The sequence below is a fragment of the Triturus cristatus genome, chromosome 5_2, assembly GCF_964204655.1.
Source record: "Triturus cristatus chromosome 5_2, aTriCri1.1, whole genome shotgun sequence".
In the NCBI taxonomy this organism is placed as follows: domain Eukaryota; kingdom Metazoa; phylum Chordata; class Amphibia; order Caudata; family Salamandridae; genus Triturus; species Triturus cristatus.
The window spans coordinates 620,363,027-620,383,380 of record NC_140588.1 but is presented as its reverse complement, the minus strand read 5'-3'; the positions used below and the strand labels follow the sequence as shown (position 1 = coordinate 620,383,380).

Sequence of the window (20,354 nt, the reverse complement as noted above, 5' to 3'; positions counted from 1 at the left end):
AGTACCACACAAAATTTGACGAAATACTTATTATGGGGATATCGGGGATGCATTAACCTACTAGAGGTTATAACCTTTCTGAAACAAAATTCTAAGCAGACCCGGTTGGAAAATTCAGAATTGGTACTGAGAAACAACAAATGGAATTTTTTAAAAAAATCAATCCAAGGGAGTTACCCACTTGATGGTGTGACTGTACAATTGGACAATAAAGTTTAATGGCATTTTTTGATAAATTGAGAACATTATAAGCGTAAGAATCATATGAAATTTGTCTCCCAATTTTAATTACATGGTTTTTTTCACAAATGCCTGTCCTTGCACAATGCACATTCAACTAATACTATTGCACTTTTCAATTAAATTTGCACTTTATGCACTGTGTCACTTTAAATATTACTGGATTATGCACCCAACTACAGGTCCCATCAGCCAGTGGGGTTGCAAGTAATGACGGTATTGTGAATGGAAATAAATAAATGAGGGACAGTTGTTATTTGAAACCAACCTGTGATCAAGGTCTGAGGAGAGACCGAAACGCGTTGGGCGTTTGTTTGTGCTGCAAATACATTTTGTAAAACCAACTTCCTGGGAGGTCGCTCGTTCTTAGTGATGTCGCACAAATATTATAATATATAAATATAAATAAAACATTTTTTCTTTTTCCTTTTTTTGGATGTATGTGAAGACAAGAGGATCCAGAGTGGATGTTCTTGTGTATCTTGCATACCATTTCCAAGATTTATTTAATATCAATAAGAAGTCATTGGAGTTAAACTCCTGACCCTAAGCCAGAACATGCAACTGCAAGAAGGACAGCTCTTTGTTGGATAATATCGGCTTTAGGAATCCTTGTAAGACTGGAGTTGTCATAACCAAGCACTGACAAGAAAAATTATTTTATGACTATTATGGGGTTCTCTTCAGGCATGAAGAGTTTTAAACCTTTCAGAAATATTAGCAGGCACCTGGCGTTCTTGGCAAAGTATGTGTTGTAGGAGTGAAGATCTAATTTTTTTTCTAGAATGAAACGTCCGGATTTAGTACTATATTAGGTTGAGTTAAAGAATGTACATTTTGCAACCAAGGTTTAAAAGCAGCAAAAGTCAGACCGGAAAGGTTTTTTTCTGCAACAAGTAAAACAATAAAGGGTACGTGCTGGTGACACAGATGTGATTACTATGATGATTGGTGCTGTAATGGAGTTCCGAAAACGATAATGAAATGCTGGAACAGAAAGAAGGATGAACATTTCTCTGGATAAGATCAACATGGCAGTGCAAAAGATATAAGGGGCGGGAGCCATACAGCAGAGGAGCTCACAGGCTTGCTTATCACAGTTGCCTCATTATTGGAGCATTGCTTAGTCTATACTGGAAAGTGAAGGCATTGGAAAATCTCAGGCATACTGCCCATGTTGCGGGTATTTGGGTTCCCGGAGATGGCTCTCAATAACTTAGTCAAAGAGGTCATGGAGACCATTTTTCTTGCTCCCCTGTGGCCACACTGATGGTAACTTGATACAGAGTGCCGACAAGCTCCATATGTCAAAAGTGATAGTAAGCCATAATTATACTGTGGGACCATGAGCGAAAGGTCCCATTTTTTTTTTAAAGGCAATACTGACTAACAAAACTTGCTAATGGCAAAAGATCGACCTTCTTTCCTAATCCCAGCTCCATTACTCAGGATAAAAGTAATGATTCTAAGGCAGCGTAAGCGAGGTGGCGGTGCCGGCCTTGAACAAGACAACTTTGATGAAGCAGAACCAGCTCCAATATGTAGCATAGAAGGAAGGATTTGAGACATGGAAGTGGTACCTGCTTGTATTGGGCATTTTCGCCCCTGTTTCGGTATTCAGCATGATTGATGTTTAAAAAGGATGTGAAGAGTTTTATCTATACCCAGGTGAGATTCATTCTCTTTCTTTATTGAATAGGCTAAAAAAAGCAGCAAGGGATAGAAGTGGACAGTCTGGTAGATTACAGGAGTATTCAGATTGTTTTTGCTGCTAGATTTCTTTTAAGGACAATACATCTGCTTGGGGACTGTGGAGTTTATGCGGGTAATTTAACTGGTGCCAGAGAACACTGTTGGAGTACCCTGTGAGTAACCTTGTGTGTTTTCCCCCCTATGGTCCTTCACCCCGCTTCACACCCCATCACATTGCTTTACATTTCAGGCATTTTTAGCTGTTTAAGGTAAAAGTTGAATGTATTATGTGGTTTGTAGTATGCCTTTATACCACCTTCATGAGACTTATAAAGCATGTTGTCAGGCCTGCATTTGCAGCCAAGAATTATTATGGCCCGCTGTAGCATACCCGTTTAAAAAGAAATCATTTATTTGAAAACCTACTTTTGATATCCGGTAAGTAAGTCACATAGAAGTAGTGCATTGAGGTCTGCAAGATCTGGGTAAATAATGTCAATAAACAAGACATATATACAATTTCGATTAATAGATCTCTGACAGGTTTCAAAAACTTTAATTACAAATCCTAAACTAGATTTTCCAATGGTAAAAATCTACTTGGGTACAAGTCTCATATATCACAAGGCCACGTAGCAACATAATCCTAACACGGTTTCAAAGTTTAACCAAAATTTAATTTGGTAATAAACCTAGATATTTTGTCTAAATATGTTGTAAAAATGATTTTATTAAAACTTATTTGATTACTGCCTAAAAGCCTGGCGAGTAGATTAACCAATTCCAACTAGGCTCTTTTATTTGGTTAGCGTGAATAGTTTTGATGAGGCTTGAAAACCTTCCTGAGAAAAGACTATTGCCTTGAGTTACTGGCATGAAAACAGTAAGGGGTTCATTACCGGTCATCCATGGCCACTTATCTTGGCATATGGGGCAAGGCGGAGTGAACAGGAACATCTGATCATAACACACCTACAGGCTTGGACCTGGGCATTTTAACATTTAGATCATAAATATCTTTACTATGAGAGAGGCCCTTGCGGGGCGGGGTCTCTTTCCAGCCAACGTACCTTGTTTGCAGCTGGTGGAAACCTCGCTTCAGCACTACCTGATTTGGTTTGCATAGAGGTCCTCATTGAAACAAAATAGCCCCTGGATGTGACTTCCAGTCTCCATACGCTGTCCCTGGGGTCCTGCCATTTTAAAAGGCTCCCTTCGAAAGGTTTCCTGGGATTGCTTGCCAGAAATTAACATGAAGTACACAAAGTAGAATGGTTTGGGCATGGGAATTTTCTTAGGTTCAGAAAGAGTTGTTCCCAATTACTAACTAGCTTGTGTTTCCAATATATGAGATAAACAGGGCTTTAGCGCGAGAGAGGCCTTGGTGGTGTCTCTTCCCCAACAGTATGTCTTGATAACAGCCAGTGAACTCCTAGCCTCAGCACCAGCTGATTTTGTTTGCAAAGACAGATTCCTCATTGTAATAAGATATTCCTTTGGTAGGACTTCCAATCTGCACAAGCTGGCCCTGAGAACTTCCATTTTGATACTCTAGCATTTCTTTCTGGGATTACATGCCAGAAGTTAACATGAAGTACCACAAAAGTAGGGTGGTTTGGGCATGCAAATCTTTTTAGGATTGGAGACGGTTGTCCCCAATTACTGGTTTGTGTAGTCTATAAAAAAAGCTGCCCACAGTTTCCTCGGAATGCAACTGCCCTGGAAAAAAACAGAAGAGGAAAAAACTGTCGCTGCATATGTTTAGAAGAGGACTGAAGTCTGTGCCTACTCTCACTTGTACCGAGAGCTGGAAGTGCTGTTAACTCCCTGTAGCCTCTGGCAGATAAAAGGCTGACTAAGGGCATCGTGCAAGAACTAGCAGGTCCATGGACTATAAACTCGCATGGAACTTTGATCGGAGTATGTGGTTGAATTTACCTTGAACTGTGGTACGTTTGGGCCGGGCCCAAGCAGTGAACAGAAGCATCTTAAACACCTAAATAAACACACTTTGGGTTGTAGCAGGAAGCAGGGGTAGAGAGGTCTGTCTTCTCCTTTGAGCTGTGGCTGCAGTTCCCCAAAATAGCTCCAGGAAGATTACAAGGCTTTGAAAGAGCTGGGGCAGTATCAGTTACCTTTCAGGCTGGTACATTCAGTCACTAAGAGGTAACTAGGTGGTAACTTTTCATTGTTTTTGTTGCTAAAGTGGCATCCGGTGGCTTTTCTTGGCAATTAACCTGGATTAACATTGATTTTTACAACCCCAATGTTCCTGTGTATTCTTTATAAAGTCATATCTAATGATGTCATTATCTAATTTTTGTAATTTTGTCATTTTTTATTCATTACATTAATTTTTTTACTACTAAAATGGTATGGGAATTTTACTAATTGATTTCTTGACTTTAATTTGGTTTTGATGTAGTTGAAATCATTAATTTCGATGAGGGACAGCCTGCTGTTTTGTTCCGTCACTATCAATGGTTAAGCCCCAGCCTGCTCACTGAACTATGTTTTATCTAACAAGGCAAGGTTTAATAACTTTAAACCTGTCCCTTCGCTTGTTTACTAATCAAACATCATCTGTAAGATCCCTCATAAAAAGAGGAGATAAAAGGCGAAGACATTTCCTCTGCTGGTTAAGCAGTGTTCAAATTAAGATATTATACTGTATGATAGCCTAAGCTGTTGACCTGTCTGAACACATTTGAACGTTTGAGTTTTGAAAGCAGATTATTCTTGGCGCACATTTTCTTACTTTGATGATTGATGTTTCATTGCCTAGATCTGACATGAACTTCGATTGAGTAGTTAAAAGATTGCTGGTTTCAGTGAAATGTAGTTGAATTTTAGTTATCAAGTGGATTGGCAAAGGACATAGTAATGAATATGAATTAGTAGTTGTGAATAAGAGGGCCCAAAGCGAAAAGGTTGACTTTGTTTTGGAGATTAATGATGATCCCACTTAGTGCAGAACATTATCGTGCATTTTAATAATGAATGCTATTGGGTCATTTGATGGGTTAAGTTGTTTTTCATGGCTAAGTGGACTAACCCATCTGCTGAAGGGATCTTTGTTTGATTCAGTGGCCACAGTTTAGCATGCTGACAAGTCCGTTCAGCCTAAACTTATTCAGTGCCAACATGTCCAAGGCTGAACGCATGGACAAATAGATCCCAGGGATATTGTCTTGCATGTAGGAATTCCTGTTGATTGTAAGTATCTCGTGGTCACAGGCGTACTATTTTGTACGATCAACACAAACCTTTTCCAGTTAGTTGTTTGGTGAGACTGTGTGGCCAAATAGGTGTTTAGAATGGTGCATTTAGCCTATACGTTTTTGCATTTTTTTGGGTAATTTTTCAAATTGGGAAATCCAAAGGTTTCCTACAGCATCCCTGGCTATGAGAAGTCAAACGCAATGTTGCGGCTATTACTTTAATGAATTTAAGACTTATTATTATTATTATTTTTTTCCAAATAGCTTCCTCCTCTATTATTGCTGTTAAATATATCACTATCATCTTTTGGTAACCTTTTGTTGGAAGTGTAGTTTGCCTTTCTAAACCAATTATATCACTTTCATTTCAAGGCATGCCCCTTTGGGTCTTGGACACCAAGGTGATTAGTAGGTGCAAGTCTTTATTTGATCATCCCTCACTGTTGTGTACACTTCTTTTTAGGTCTGGTTAGACAAGACCCTTTTGATTTTACAAAAGTTAGATCTATAATCATGTACAGGCTTTGAGCCAGCCCTCTTCATGAACTGGCCTGTTATGTCACTCACATTTTTCTTCTGCCCACAACAGCACACAGTATGGGGCAATGTGTCAGCCCATTTCAGTCATTGGCTACCTTCAATGTGAGTGACTGCATTCTGCTTTTCGCAAAGAGCACATTAACACCAAGTACTTCTGTGTGCTATGGCAAAAAAAAAATTGTCTTTAGCCAATGATTATTTTTTAAAAGTTTGTTGAGGTCCCAAATGCTCTTCAAATTAGGTTTTACAAAAGACCGAAGATAAAATAAGCTCAGCCAGCCAATGGCAGACCTAATGTCTTTGCTAATGCTTGTTTTAAAGGATGTTCATTGGCCATTTCTATAGTTGGTGACTGAGAGGCTGTAGCTGTGTTTACCTTGGAAGGTTGTTTTATTGGAAATAATAAGAGCCTGGCACCATACAGTACAGCCAAGTTCCTCCGAACCTGCAAGAACATGACTGTTTTCCTGTGTCTTCTAGAATTCAGTAAAAGAGAAAGTCTAGCTGTGTAAAAGATTAAACTTAAGTTGTTACACTTTGTGCCTGATCCACAACAATTTATTCCAAGCGTGTAGATGTGACCTATTACTACAAATTAATCATAAAGGCACTATTGACTCCCACAAATACCCTTACAAATATGTGGAAACAAATGGCAATGACCCCTTTTCACTGTTCACAGTTGGGCCATTAAAACTTGCAGTCGGTGCGGTAGTCAGTGTGTATTATAGGGTGTCTTACTTAACTGAAATCTGTTTTGTAGCTGGACCTGCGGGAAATGTTGGATCTGGATTTGATAATAGCATAGTAAATGTACTTCGCTTCATCTCTGCTGGAAAAGATGGATGGATAGGGTTGCTTGTTTATTTCTGAATAAAAAATCTGATGTTTATCATCGTAGTAATGCCCCTTTATGACATTTGAGGGTTTTGTAGGAAAGTTGAGATTTTCGTAATGGGTATGGGCAAATTGCATTGATGAGGGCCATGTAGAAAAAATACTTATTTTGACTAGTAACAATTCCAGATAAGTACAGGAAGGTAGATAACTATTACTCTTGGAGAGTAGGCGATGAAGCTAAAGCCCTTATTTTGAAGCTGTTCCACCCTCTGCGTGTACATTTCTGCAGACCACCTGAAGATGCTCCCTTTACTGTACCTTTTGTGGACATCAGAGATCTGCTGTAATTTGAAGGTCTCTCAAACTGTACTCTATTTATGATTGTGACTGCTACCCTCTCTAATGGAGACAGAAGGCAGGGGTTGCATACTTTCTAGCCGGGTTCCAAGTTAAACAGTCGTAAAGTGAGAATATTCACATTCAAATTGAAAGAATCAATTGATAAGAACAAATATGCGATATTACACAATGGATTTAACCCACTTATGAATCTTACAAAAAGTATTGTTTTTACAATAGTGTTTACAGTTTGATGCTTATGTGCTCAGGCGCTCACACAGTAAGTGCAATAGTGTGTATAGGTAAAGCAACGACAACCGAACATATATTAGCAATTATTGCAGTAGGTACAATTGTTCAACTTCAAATTATACAAAATGACAACTAATCTGTTCCAAGTTGTTGTAATAGTCGACTGTGTTTCGACCCAAGGAATTATAAGGGGGGCAATCAGGGCAATGTTAGTTTAATTTGAGTAAGAGCAGAGACTCTCATTTTTTTAAATCGTAATATATTAATTGCATTGTTTTATGTGTACTTTTATGGTTGCCTATGTATATTTGAATTTGAACAGACTCTGAAATGAAACAATGTAGTAGTCACCACAGTTAGCAGAAACAGTAAGCCAAAAAACTAACTTTTTTTAATACCCACAAAACTCGAAATTGGTGGGTGAAAAAGCAAAAAGGTACATTTTGATATTTAATTCTGATAAAAAAGGATTCCATAACTGAGTGCCAAGGCTATGTGAAAGGTGTGAAAATGAACCTTCACCAGGACCTATCGAATTGGGATCGCACTTATTTAACCTAGAAAACACCGGCCCTGAGTTAAAAAAATAAATAAACAAAGTAGACGAGAACAGGTGGTTGTAAAATAGTCACCCTCGGGGGGAAATAATAAACAACGGTTTCAAACAGAAATCTGGATAAGATGGAAAACGGGTGGGAGCCAGCATTCGCTGAACAATGTGATTGCCTGAAAGGCTCTAGAATGCAGCATGCAGAGGGTGTCTACATCACTCTGAGTGTCACCTCAAACTGATGACTTGAAGATGCTTTTGGACACATCTATATTGTCAAATATGACCACTGGTGTCTTAACTATCATCTTATCCTGGCAATGCATAAGGGATGCCTGTAATGTATATGTGGGTTTACATATATAGTTTACATACTGGAGTCCATTAAAATCCTCTTGGCTGTGCTGTGCAATATGGTGATCGCCTTTATGCTGGATTGTCTGCCCCCTCTCTGAAACTTGTTGGTGAAGGATGTAGCCAGCCCTGATCCATTGTGTAATGCAGGGTTCCCTGCCAGAATGAAATCTACCCTTTCTCCACTTTCTGTGTTGTGCCTTATTGCCCTTGACAGCAAGAGCTTCTAGGCAGGTGACTATTCAACCTCAACCGTGCCACCAGGAACTAGTCTCAGTGTGGACAACATGGCAAAGTCTTTACATATTTGGCAAACATCAGTGAGCTGCTCCTACAGAAATGGTGGCGTGTTAAGCTTGCAAATAGAAGACTCACAGGTTGACTTAAAAGGATTGCACCTTGGCCACTTTGTTCAGTGTTTTCTTTTTTTACAGTACACTGAAGAGGCTTGTTTATCATCCCCAAGCACAGGTAGCACAGCCAAGAGTTGAACCTCTGAGTGCCAGCTATTCTCCCTTGGGACTAGCTACAAGTCTGGCAAAGCCTGTGGAGTTGCCGTTCTGCTGACACTTCGAGAGAAGGAAGACTGACCTGTCTGAAAGGGGACAAGGATGGGTCCTGCCATGATGTTTGTCTTGATCTTTAGGTGAAAGCCCAAGGCCCATCTGACTAGAAGGCACTACATGGGGACAGCTTGAAGCAAGAGACTTCTCAGGCGTGATGTGCTAGAGAGCAGCATGTTTGCCTGAGCCCATATGCCTAGATCCGCAGACTGACCTCTCTCCACCTACTGCCGTTCAGGGATATTTTCAGTAAACCACTAGCTCACTGTAGGTTACATGTCATACTGGTGACTGCTGTGGGTGCATATCTCACAATATTTACTCCACAGCTGGTGAGCTTTTTTGGAACTGGTACTTTCTGGTTGGCTGAGGTGGTGCCCAAGCCAGGCAGAATCTACCACTCTTGTCAGGGTTAGGTGATTACACGAACTGTATAACCTGTGCTCAACTTTAGGTTGCTTGGCACTGAGCAGTCAGGCTGATCACAGAGGCAACTCAGCGCAATAAATACAATGAGCATCACAAATGAAACGTTACACTTGGTGTATGTAAGTAAATAAAGGTTGTAATAAGCACACACCTTAATTAACACAACATGGATATCATTTATTTCTGGGCATAAATCAACTGTGTTAAAATTACATCAGTAATATGCATACTTGGAGAAAAAAAACCTGTTCTGCTCCAGCACCCTAGTGCAGTGCGATATGTTGTCCGAACTGGGCCCACCATGGCAAAGAACACAATTCAAATCCACATATTTCTAGGGTGCACCGTAGGTCACAACGATATTAGGAATGTGTACGGATAGGAATTTAGAACACTTTTCAGCAGCACCGCGGGCTAAGGCAGCATGGGTAAAACCAATGTCAAAACGGAGTATTCGTTGGGTAATAAAGCAAACAAGTGAAACACCACTGTGCAGTGCATCTATTAGCAGACTGTTCAAATGCAGCAGACTCTCCCATCACTGTAATGCGGTGCAAAGGATCTCGGCAAGAGAGACACACACCCACACCACCCCCCCTTTCATGGGAAGCTATACTCCACGTCCAGTGTGTGTTGCTCAGTGTTGCTCCAAGCAATTCAGTCATAATGAACCACAAGTCAGGTTCTCCATACCTTCCTGGAAATGAGGCATAACTTCTGGTGTGCGATAAGAGTTGCACAATCTGATCACAATGAACCAAAAGTTCGGATCGATGTACCTCCCTGGAAATGAACACACAGCATGTGGTGCACGATGATATGAGTTGCACCACACAATTCGGTCCCACACACAGTCACAAGTTCAGTAGTACAGCACAAGGTGGAATCAGGCACTACTATGGATGCGCCCTTCCTCCGAGTGTCGCAACCTGCGAATCGGGCACTGTACGTAATGAGCATGCTGTCGGCATGTCGCACGAGAGAGATGCGGCACGGACGACGAAGCGGGCTATGCTGAGTGCCGCAACTGGTGAATCTGCTCACCACTGAGACGGTTGTGTCTGCTGAGACCCCACGTTGCATGGGCTACACTCCTTTGATGCGGCAAAGTTTGGGGGCTCTGCACAAGGCAATCTGGTCTCCAGGCACAATACTTAGTTCCACGCTCGCACCGTGCTGCAGTCAAGATCCAGCAGGTTAAGTCTGAGAGGACACCGCTCTCCAGGTGAAACATGAAGGCGGTGTAGGACCCTCACAGGAAGTCTATAATGTCCCTGAGACCGCCACCCACAACCGGGGGCAAGACAACAAGACCTTGGAGAGCACACTTCAGGGTTCCACACAGCGGCAGGTAGTCAGCCCAGGTCAGCCACTACTCAGATCCCTTACAATGGCAGTCTCCTCCTTGTGTACAACAGATTCGTCTGGCAGTGTGCACCACACAGTCCAGGATGTCTGGTCCCATGTCCCCACAAGGGCATCTCTGCCCTGCTGAAGTAAGGCACCAGTAGTTCTACTGTAGAGTGCCTTTGAAGTAGGGGGTGGTTTGGAGGGTTCTCCTTGAATCACACATGTCTCTCCTATATTTCAGTCCTGTCTGCCATGAGTCCTTGGTATGCAGATCTTAATCTTTAGTGGGGCCATGATCTGGCTTCCCGGAGGCCAAGTGTCAAAACCTGCCCCCCCGCCCCAAATCTATCCAGCCAGGTCCTCAAATGGCAGAATTTCTAGTTGCATGACCAGTTTTATTGTGGTCGCTGGGGAATGCACGGATGTGCTCTTTCAGCCTCCAGTGCGGGCTGGAGTCAAACTAAAAGGCACACAGAGTTTTCGAGCAGAGAAATGCCCCCTTTCCAATAGTGGTATTTCTAAGCTATTAATGACAAATCCACCTTTAACATAGAGGGTTTGTCAATGTGTATCCAATGATGGGAAACATTGAGGCTGCTCCACTGTAATCCACTACTGTAGCTTGAAGTAAGTTCAATCATTCCCCCATGTTAGCCTATGGGAAGAGCTAACCTCATGGGCAATGCAGGGCTTGAAAAATCATACAAATGTTACTAGACCTGCAGGTCTAGTAAATCGAAAAATCTACTCTACCTAAATGACCTCTGTCTCCGAAAGCCGAATAAATGTGTCAGGATAAGATTTAAAGGCATCTTTATTGCTCATTCACTTTGTGAGCAATAAAGATGCCTTTAAACCTTATTTTGTCACATTTACTCCGCTTTCAGAGACCGAGGTCAAAAGTCATTTTGTCTTCCTACTCTCTAGAAAGGACGAGTAGGCCCTAAGAATAGCTCATCCGGAGCTGGCGAGTGGATTTTTCGAGCCCCTAGTGAAAACATATGGGTATTCTTCACTACCTTGCTGGGTAACACACGTGTACCTGCCCTGTCTTTCATCTAGCACTTGCTTCACCCCTCAGGGCTTACCCTAAGGGTGACCTAGTGGTAGTGAACAGCCCACTTAGCATTGGCTAATGGTTTAGAAATGCCAATCTGAACATAAGTGCAACTGCGCACCTACAGGCTACAATGGCAGGTTTGAGACGTGTATGAAAGGCTAATTTTGTGGGTGGCACAATCTGTGCTGTGGCCTCCTAGTAGCCAGTTCTGTACCTTCCCTGGGTAAGTGTTGTACCTCTAAACGGGGTACTCTAAACGGGGTACTCAAAGGACCTAAACCTATCAGGTAAGCACCACTTCCTAGATACACACACAAACCCTTTTTGTTCAAAAGGGGAGGGAACAGGAGGCAACGGGGCAAACAGGCTAAGCTGGCCTCCAGACAACATCTCTAACACAACAAGAAGCTACCCTGATTTTAGTGTCTGATCCTTAGTGAAAGTTAAGGCACATTATGCTGATGATTCATGTGGTGTATGACATCTCAAAACAATGTATGGACTGGCCTCACACACCACCAGGTGTCATGCTTCATCATGGGGTGTCCTTGCCCCTTAAAAACCACGTTTGATAAAGGGCGGGCCTACACCTGGAGACAGGGAGGCACTTCTAAAACTAAGTAGGGGCCTGTGCTCGAAAGAAGTGAATGAGTCATGTCTAAAAATCAATGCGCAGTCCTCCGTGAAATTTAACGATGCAGAGTGTGCTCGATATTAAAAGAAATGGTAGAGTCTAGTACCCTATCTCCATATGTGTTGCCCACATGTTTCTGCCACTATGGCCTGGAGGGTTCATGGCATTCATCGGGGCGTAAGTGAGAGAGAGGGCTCCTATCCTGTCTCTAAGAGACCAAGATAAAACCACTTGCGTAGGCTGGCTTCTAGTCCAACTCTACCAAGGCCTTTATTCAGAACTCCTGCAAAACAGTGACATATCATAGCATAAGTGAAACGGTTTCAAATGCACTCATAATGTTCAAAAGAGAATCAGACATAACATGCACGCGGTACATTAGAAGTGCATGTGGTGAGCACATGTGTCACTGCACACGTGATGCTCAGTAGTAAAACAGTTGTGAGGCCAGCTCACACTCTCACACTCTTACACTATTGTAGGTGTAGGGATGTCCCATGGGGAGGGAGGGCGGGGTAGAGGGACCCCTGTAGTCAAACTCTAAATGCCAGGTTCAATTAATGAAAGAGGTAAAAATGCCAAGGTTAGAGCAATGCAAAATGTTACATACACTATTAGTGGTTGTCTGTACCACAATACACCTCAATCATACAGCCATTCATTCCCTTACTACTTCAAGGTGCATCCCTCCCTTTGTTCTTACGGTCCTTCCTCGCTGGTCCCCCGCTGGTGAATCTTTCCGGGAGGTAGCGCAGTATTTATATTAGCGGTACCGAGCTTAATTGTTAATCAGTTTAGTAATTGAATACACCTGGGGCATCGCCAGATACTAAGCCTAGCATTTTTTAACTGCCTCGTGTTTCCGCTGTCCGTAAAATCACAGCCTGGTGTGGGCGTTATAACCCGACCGGTGAGCTTGTGCGCACTGATCCTGCTCGGATGCTTCCTGAATGGTGCGTGCGCATGTGCGGATGGGCTTCCGAGTGTCGAGCATTCGTTTTGACATGCAGCGAGCTGTACGCTGTGTTAAACCGTTCTCTGCCTCCCTGTGGGTTTTCAAATGGAAAGCAAGGACTATAAAGTGTGTATGGCCCTCAATCATGAAAGATAAAGGAGTGGTTGGCCTGTTCACCCAAAAACCTTAATGGGGAACTTTTATATGGTTATAATTGGGAAGTTTTTTACAATTATCATTAAGGACAGAGACCCAGGAGGGAAGATGGGGTTTGTTCTTGCGCCTAGTACCATTTGTGGATGTAGTGAATGGGCATGCCCTCGCTGGTTGCACATGTGTTTTTTTTTTAATAAAGAATGGACACAACAGTGTTGATCTCTGCTTAGCCTGGTGGTTAATTCATGTAAACACTGCGTCAAATTGGGTCGAACTCGTATGGAGCCATAGTATTTCATAGTTTAAACCATGGTCACTTGATTTTAGGCGGTACACCCACCTCTGTTCCCGAATGTGCAGTATTCTTTGTAGATTGGCACTTCCCGGCTGCATTTTCTCCAGCACTACCCACTCCAGGTCTTTCTCGCACTGCAGATATAGGTGTGAGATCACTATCACTGCAGATATAGATGTGAGATCACTATCACTGCAGATATAGGTGTGAGATCACTATCACTGCAGATATATAGAATACCTACGTGTTCAGTATACGAGAGTTTAAGCTATTGGCATTGTAAATGCCTGCCTTTTATTTATGTTTTAAAAACGAAAACAAAAATAAAAGGCATCGTCATTTGCAATGTCAATAACTCAAACTGGTGTAAATGCGAGACCTTGCATTGCAAATGCTTGTTTTTTGTTGTTGCTTTGTTTTTAAAGTCTGGGCTAGACACTGAATTTATAAAATTGTTATCCTTTTGAAACTGTATTCAGTCTCTAAGCCCCTCATCTTCTTGGAGAAAGCCTAAGCTACTTCACAGCTCCGCTACCTTGACAGTCACTAGTAGTGTCACTGGTGGTAAATGACCTACACAGAGCTAGTCCCTGAAACCTCTGACTGCCACAGTACCTCATGATGAGGCATCGTGTTATGCTTTAAAGCTTTAAAGCTTCACAGCTCCTTGTTTTTGTAATTTAATATGCATTTGTCAGCAAATTTATATCAATACAAACATGGAATCAGCGGAGCTGCCCTTTTACAGAATGTAGAATGCAATTAGTACCTGCGATGACCACATTAATGAGAATGACTTGTGGGTTGTATTAGAATATTATTTAGTTTTTAAGAGCAATGACCAAAAGCACCAGACACGGAAGATGTTTGTCTTAACTGCTGACTACCAATTCTAGTGCTCCCAACCTGCCGCATTATGGATGACCTCTTTCTAGGGGCCGAATTTCAGGCACAATCTATCATGCATTGCTTTTGTACAAAAAACAAGAAATGCCTCTTCACAGAGGCTTCTAAAAGTTAACCAAAGATCGAAAACGGGCAATAAAATCTGCAAATAGAATTATGACCAGTGCTCTAGAAGTGAGTACTAAAGTACAACCTATATGTATCCTGCTATTAAACCAAAAAAAAATGGAAAGAAGGAATATAAGGAACATAGAACTGAACTTGAACACAACAAACTTTCTAAAAGTACAATGCAAGTTCATATGCAGACAATGACCAGAGGGTAATTAATGGTAGAGCTAGAAAATTCAATGCATCCTCCAATTATCTCCTAATCTTTAATCCAGAAAAAACCTGTTTATATTCGTGGATCAAGACTCCTCTCAGACACAAGGTATCTTGGTCTGTTAGAATTTGTGAACTTGTGGCTTGTGAAATGCCTTGAGTTGTTGAACTTAACCAATCTGGATATGCTACCCACATCTTCCATGTCCACCACCATGTTTCTCTCCACGAACATGATGCCCTTTGACACCAGGTTCACCTTTCTTAAAAGGCAGAGGTAGTTCCTCTGATGTTCTTTGAATTTGACTGAGATCTTGATACTCTTAAAAACTTTTTCTTGGTGTCACATTTCAACCTCCGTAGGTACAGTTTGCTACCAGGCATCTTCCCTTGGAAGTGACAAAAGGAAACACTCTAGAAATATAGTTAAGTGATTATCTGTGAGTCTTGAGTGGTTTGTTCCCACCTAGCGTCCTTTGCATACATTTTTTGATTACCCTGTTCATTCTTTCAGGAAGCCCATTAGTTTTAGGAAAATGCAAATCCGACTTTTGGTTTGTGGTTCCCTTTACTTAGATAAAATCCTGCACTTTGACGCAAGTGGATCCTTGTCCATTATCACAGCCCTGTTGAACCCCTCCCTGGCTAATTTCCCCATGTACATTATGTTCGTCACCCAACTTGGGCCGCTGTTCCACACGTGACAATAGCTCTTATCTGCCTACTTTGCTCTTGGCATTCTGTGTGGAAAGGAGAATCTCCCTAACCACAGCCTAAATTATGTGATCAATCTTGGGCCTCCAGTAGAACTCCCATAGACAACCCTTGATCAGATGGCTCCCAGGATGGCCTTCCTATGGCTAGTTAATAACCTTCCTAATTTCCTCTGGAGTAGTCCACGTATCATTCCTGCACAACTGTTCCTTCAGAATGCAAAGTTCTTTCCTTACCACACATCGGTTTCACCACACAGTACAAATTATTGAATGCAGTTCAATCTCGGGTCACAATTTCCTTTACCTTGAAGAAAACGTAATCTATCTCCATATCCAGGTCCACGGCTTTCACAATAGCCTATTGCCTAACTGTCATAACTGGTCTCATCTTGTTGACCACTTCAATTCCATCAATTTGCTGCCTTGTACTCCGTTCCTGGCAAATACTCCATAATGAAATTAAACTCTGCTACTCTCTGCAGCCACATGCTAATTTCGCTACCCTTGCTGAAAAACACCTTCAACACGATGAAAGGCTTAAGTACATGTCAATGCATCTTGCTAATTCATGGAGTACTTACACTCAGCTCCAGTAAAGGAACATGGGGCAAATACCACTACTGTCATCACCATCTGCCACCTGAGCCCTCACTGTTTCCAGCTCACGTAAGATGGTTTCTATTGTCAATACCATCTTTTTGTTGGTGTCAAACACACCCAGGATAGGCATTTTTTTAATCTTACTTAACAACATTAAACTTCCCCTGATAATACTTTTGACAACTCAGATTTCACACCTTTATTCATCAAGGCCCTAACTGGATCCACTAAACATGCTAAACCTTTGAGTAGTACTCGGGCAATTGTCGGGATGAACACCGCTTATCCCTTCATCTGAGATGCCGTTTCCTAAATATGATGCAATGCCAATAACATTTTTATATATTTCTCTCTTTACTGTAAGCCTACTTTTCTAAAGTCTCTCCAACATCTCCAAGGCCTTGTCATGTTCTGTATTTTTTTTCCATAGATCCATTTTCCTGGAAGAAAACCACTCTACCCCTTCTCTGAAAATATGCCACGGTTGGCATAAGACATTTGGATAAAGCGGAGCGCTCCAAGGCATCAGACTGTCAACGACCTGAAGTCTTCTTGCAATAACTCTTGATGGTATGCAGGTGATGGGTCAATCACACTAAACGTCTGTGCTTCCCTTAAGGTTATCAAATCTTCTTCCTTTTTTTATTGGGCACATGGTAAAACAAGAGCAGGTTAGTACACCACAATAGTTATGCATAAGTACAGCAAGTGTTTACTGTGTAGTCCAACCCTGGGCATCCTCTCTCCTGATATTATAATATATTCTCATTGTGGTGTAAGTCAAATGCAGTATAGCTGGCCTTCTCAGGCCCCGTAGGGCATTACTATGGGGGTGGCACACTGACTCTTCCTGTAGACATTCCATGCTTTCTTAAACCACCCTCTCTGTCAACAGTCCATGTCTCTTTTCCTTATAGACGGGCTATATTACATTTAATGATCACCATGCCCAAGGTTACCAAAATTTGTTCAGTGCGACTCACTCTAGCCTCTAGTTTTGATGATTCCGAAAGGACCTTCCCCTGGGGATCGCTGCCCGAAGAGCATACCAAAATTCCAAAATTGCAGATAACGGAAGGTCTCCGCAGTCGCCAGCTCATACTCTCTCTGTAATTCCGATAATTGGACCACCGTCCTATCGGACCAGAAATCCCCTACCCTGGAGATACCTGTAAGGTCAAAACCTAGTCTTTTCCCTAGCGCGCACAACCTCTCAGAGCCCCTGGGTAATCCCCCTCTCATGCCCAATGCTATGAGTGTTGTGTGCCAAATTTGGACTCTGAGTTATGTTGGTCCCGTAAGAGTCAGACATTTCGGGCCAGTGTATAGTGCTTGTAGATACCCTCCCGGGTGTAAGATACTAATTTACATACGGTATGCTGGATCATCCGTGGGTTGATAAACGCACTGATTAGATAGAATCATAGAAACATTTTTGAAAATCGAGTAGGACTCTTCCACTATCCTACCAATCTCCTGTCCATTTTGTAAGGGCTATATGAGGGCTCCCTACATCTCACAGCAAGATTCTAACTTCGCCCTCTATGGTTTTAAAAAAGTTTGCGGGAGCAGGGAACAGTGTGTTTTGCAGCACGTACAGAAACCGTGGCAATGCTATCATTTTAAACCAGGCTGATCTTCTGAGCAGTGAGAGCCAAATTGACCTCCAGTGTTGGACATCACTTTGAAGACGCATCAGTGGGCCTTGCAGGTTATTAGCGTGGAACAGCACATGATTAGTGGTAACATAAATTCCAAGATAGCGGAATCCATCCGTCACTATATGTGCTCCACAGTCGAGCGGTAGACTTGGTGTCTTACCACCGAGAACATGCAGTATAAATTTGGACCAGTTAATAGTGTATCCAGAATATTTACCAAAGTTGGTGAAGATATCAAATTTTTTGTAGATGGAGGATTGTAGAGCAGCGATGTACAGCAGGATATCATCTGCAAAGAGAAATATGCTATCATCCCACTCCTCCATCCAACGCAAGCCGCAAAAATATGTTGTGAGAGCATCCCTGCCTAGTCCTGCGTTAGAGGGGAAATACCTGGGAAGTCCATACATTTACAACAACCTGAGCCAGGGGTTTACAATGGAGTAGTCTCAGCCAGGACAGGAACTTGAGACCTATACCCATTTGTTCTAACACGGTAAATAGGTATGGCCATTCAATTGTATCTATTCCTGTCAACTCGACCCAGCACTCTATGGAGTCGCAGCAACTTAAGGTCTCCATTTCTGTCGGGTATATACCAGAATTGATCAGGATGCATCAATTTCGTAATTTTTTTAATAAGTTGGGATGCCAGAAGCTTGGGTAGGATTTTTGCTTCTGCGTTGACAAGCCAGATAGGTCTGTAGGTGGTGCACTTTTCTGCTAGCCTACCCTGTTTGTGTATTACTACTTTTGATGCCAATTGCTGGTCCTTGGAGGGTACCATTTTCCAGCTTCCCGTATTCATCCCCAACAAGTGAGGCACTATAGTAGATGCAGTGAGTTTATTAAGCCATTTTGGGAGACAGGTGCATCCCATCGCCTTGCCTGATTGGATATTTCAAATCGCCAGCGCGACTTTCTTCTACGTGTGATCGCTCTCCATGTGAGCTCTGTCCTCTGAGGAGAGTGTCAAAATCAGCTAAGGGTTTGTGAGTCTTCTGTGGTGCTCCTACCTACGGGAGAGTAAAGATGGGTATAGTAGGTAACAAAAGTGTAGCCAATAGATTGTGGACCTCTCAGATACTTCCCATCTTCAGAGTAATTATCGGTTACCCAGCGACTCGCCTTTTCGCGTCTGTCTAACCATGCAAGCAGTTTCCCTACTTTGTCTCCTTTTTCATACACACAATGCTGCATTGCACGATGTCTGGCTTTAGCTGCCTGTGTCACTAGATCACTGTGTTCTCTCTGCTTGAGACTCAGACTGTGTCTGGTGTCCCGGGTCTTGTCCACTACCAGATTAGACTAGAGGTCTATAATGTCGCATTCAAGCTTTTTTTCTTTTTTGTGCCCGATTGTCGGGGAAAGTGTCTGTCCCTTGATGATGGTTTTATAAGCCTTCTCAAAGTATTTGAGGAGATTTCACCAATGACACATTTTCTTTGAAATTTTGTGCTGTCTTTTACCAGTCCCTTTTGTATGCCTGAGATCTTAAGAAACCAGGGATTTTGTGTAATGGCCCTTCGAGTCGTGGCTTATCTAGACTGTAGCTCGCTCATACTGGTGAGTGATCTGAAACACCCCTCGCCAAGTAGTGTACATCACGAAAGTGAGGGATACAGTGGGCTAAAGTTAAAATAAATTCAGGGCTACCATTGGCCTCTGAGTGAAAAATATAAAATTGTGCAGTAGAGTTATGTGCCCTCCAAATGTCAACTATTCCTAGGGTTGAGAGGAAGTCCGTAAAGTGGGGGCAGGAAGGCGATGCCTGCCATGAGAGCCTTATGATCTCTATTCTCACAAAGTGTCCTATTGAAATCTCCCCTCATAAGGAGGTCTCCCACAGGCAGTCCAAGCAGAAGCTTACCCAAGTCTGGCATGGTGACGCTATGCATGGCCGGTGGGACATATACTGACAGGCTATTGACTGTTTTGGCCTCCCACGTTCTGTAAAGGGCTGCGTATCTTTAATAGGAAGAATAACATTTTCTACAAGAGTAGTCTTCTTTGGAAGAATGCTTGCTAAACGAACATTCTTCTCCCTTAAAGGACCCATTAAATTCAACCTCCATAAAGAGCCCCTATCTTGCGCCACAGAAAGTAAAACCGTGATAATGCTTAAAAATGGATTTTGATTATTATTTTGCTTGCTTTTCACAGTGATTAACATTTTTGCTGATGGGGTTGACCCAAAGTATTTGATTATTTTTGTATTGTTCTGGTTTGAGCCGGAGACTGGGAACCTAGAATCAGATTACGCTATCTAGAATGTGGCAGGGCGGTGAGCACTAGAGAGGATTGTCAATAGTTTAGAGAAACCACTTTCCTTCCTGGTCCTATTGGTGGTTGAACTTCAATTGAACAAACTTCTAACACCAACAATCAATGGGTTAGTACAGAGGACAAGCATCCAATAGTCTCAACTGGGCAGGTCAGTGCCATTCTAAGCAGGACCGTAACGAAATAGGATTAAGGTACTTCATTCAAAATGTGTTGGGGAAGATTCCTATTTAGATTAATCTGGTTCCACAAATTACAGTTTTCACAGCTAGACCTATTTAGAGTAAGTATAACTATTCCAATAGTACAAGCAGTTTCAAACTTACTTTGCATTCTACCCACTGTTGTGGAGTGGATGGAACAAATCATGATCTACTCTGCCTCCCAGTGAACA

The 20,354-nt window shown here is 42.2% G+C and overlaps 1 protein-coding gene across 7 annotated transcripts in view; it reads left to right on the top strand.

Moving 5' to 3' along the window:
* Window positions 1-20,354, top strand: part of CENPI (centromere protein I) — a 708,963-nt gene that overhangs the window by 7,590 nt on the left and 681,019 nt on the right. For 4 of the 7 annotated variants that reach the window (XM_085607721.1, XM_085607722.1, XM_085607716.1 and 1 more), the window contains exon 2: window positions 16,447-16,586. The exons of 2 other annotated variants lie outside the window; for them this stretch is intronic. The gene's annotated coding sequence lies outside the window, so the exon portion shown is untranslated. Of the gene's footprint in view, window positions 1-16,446; window positions 16,595-20,354 lie in introns of those variants that run through there. One more of the 7 variants, XM_085607720.1, reaches the window with a different exon arrangement.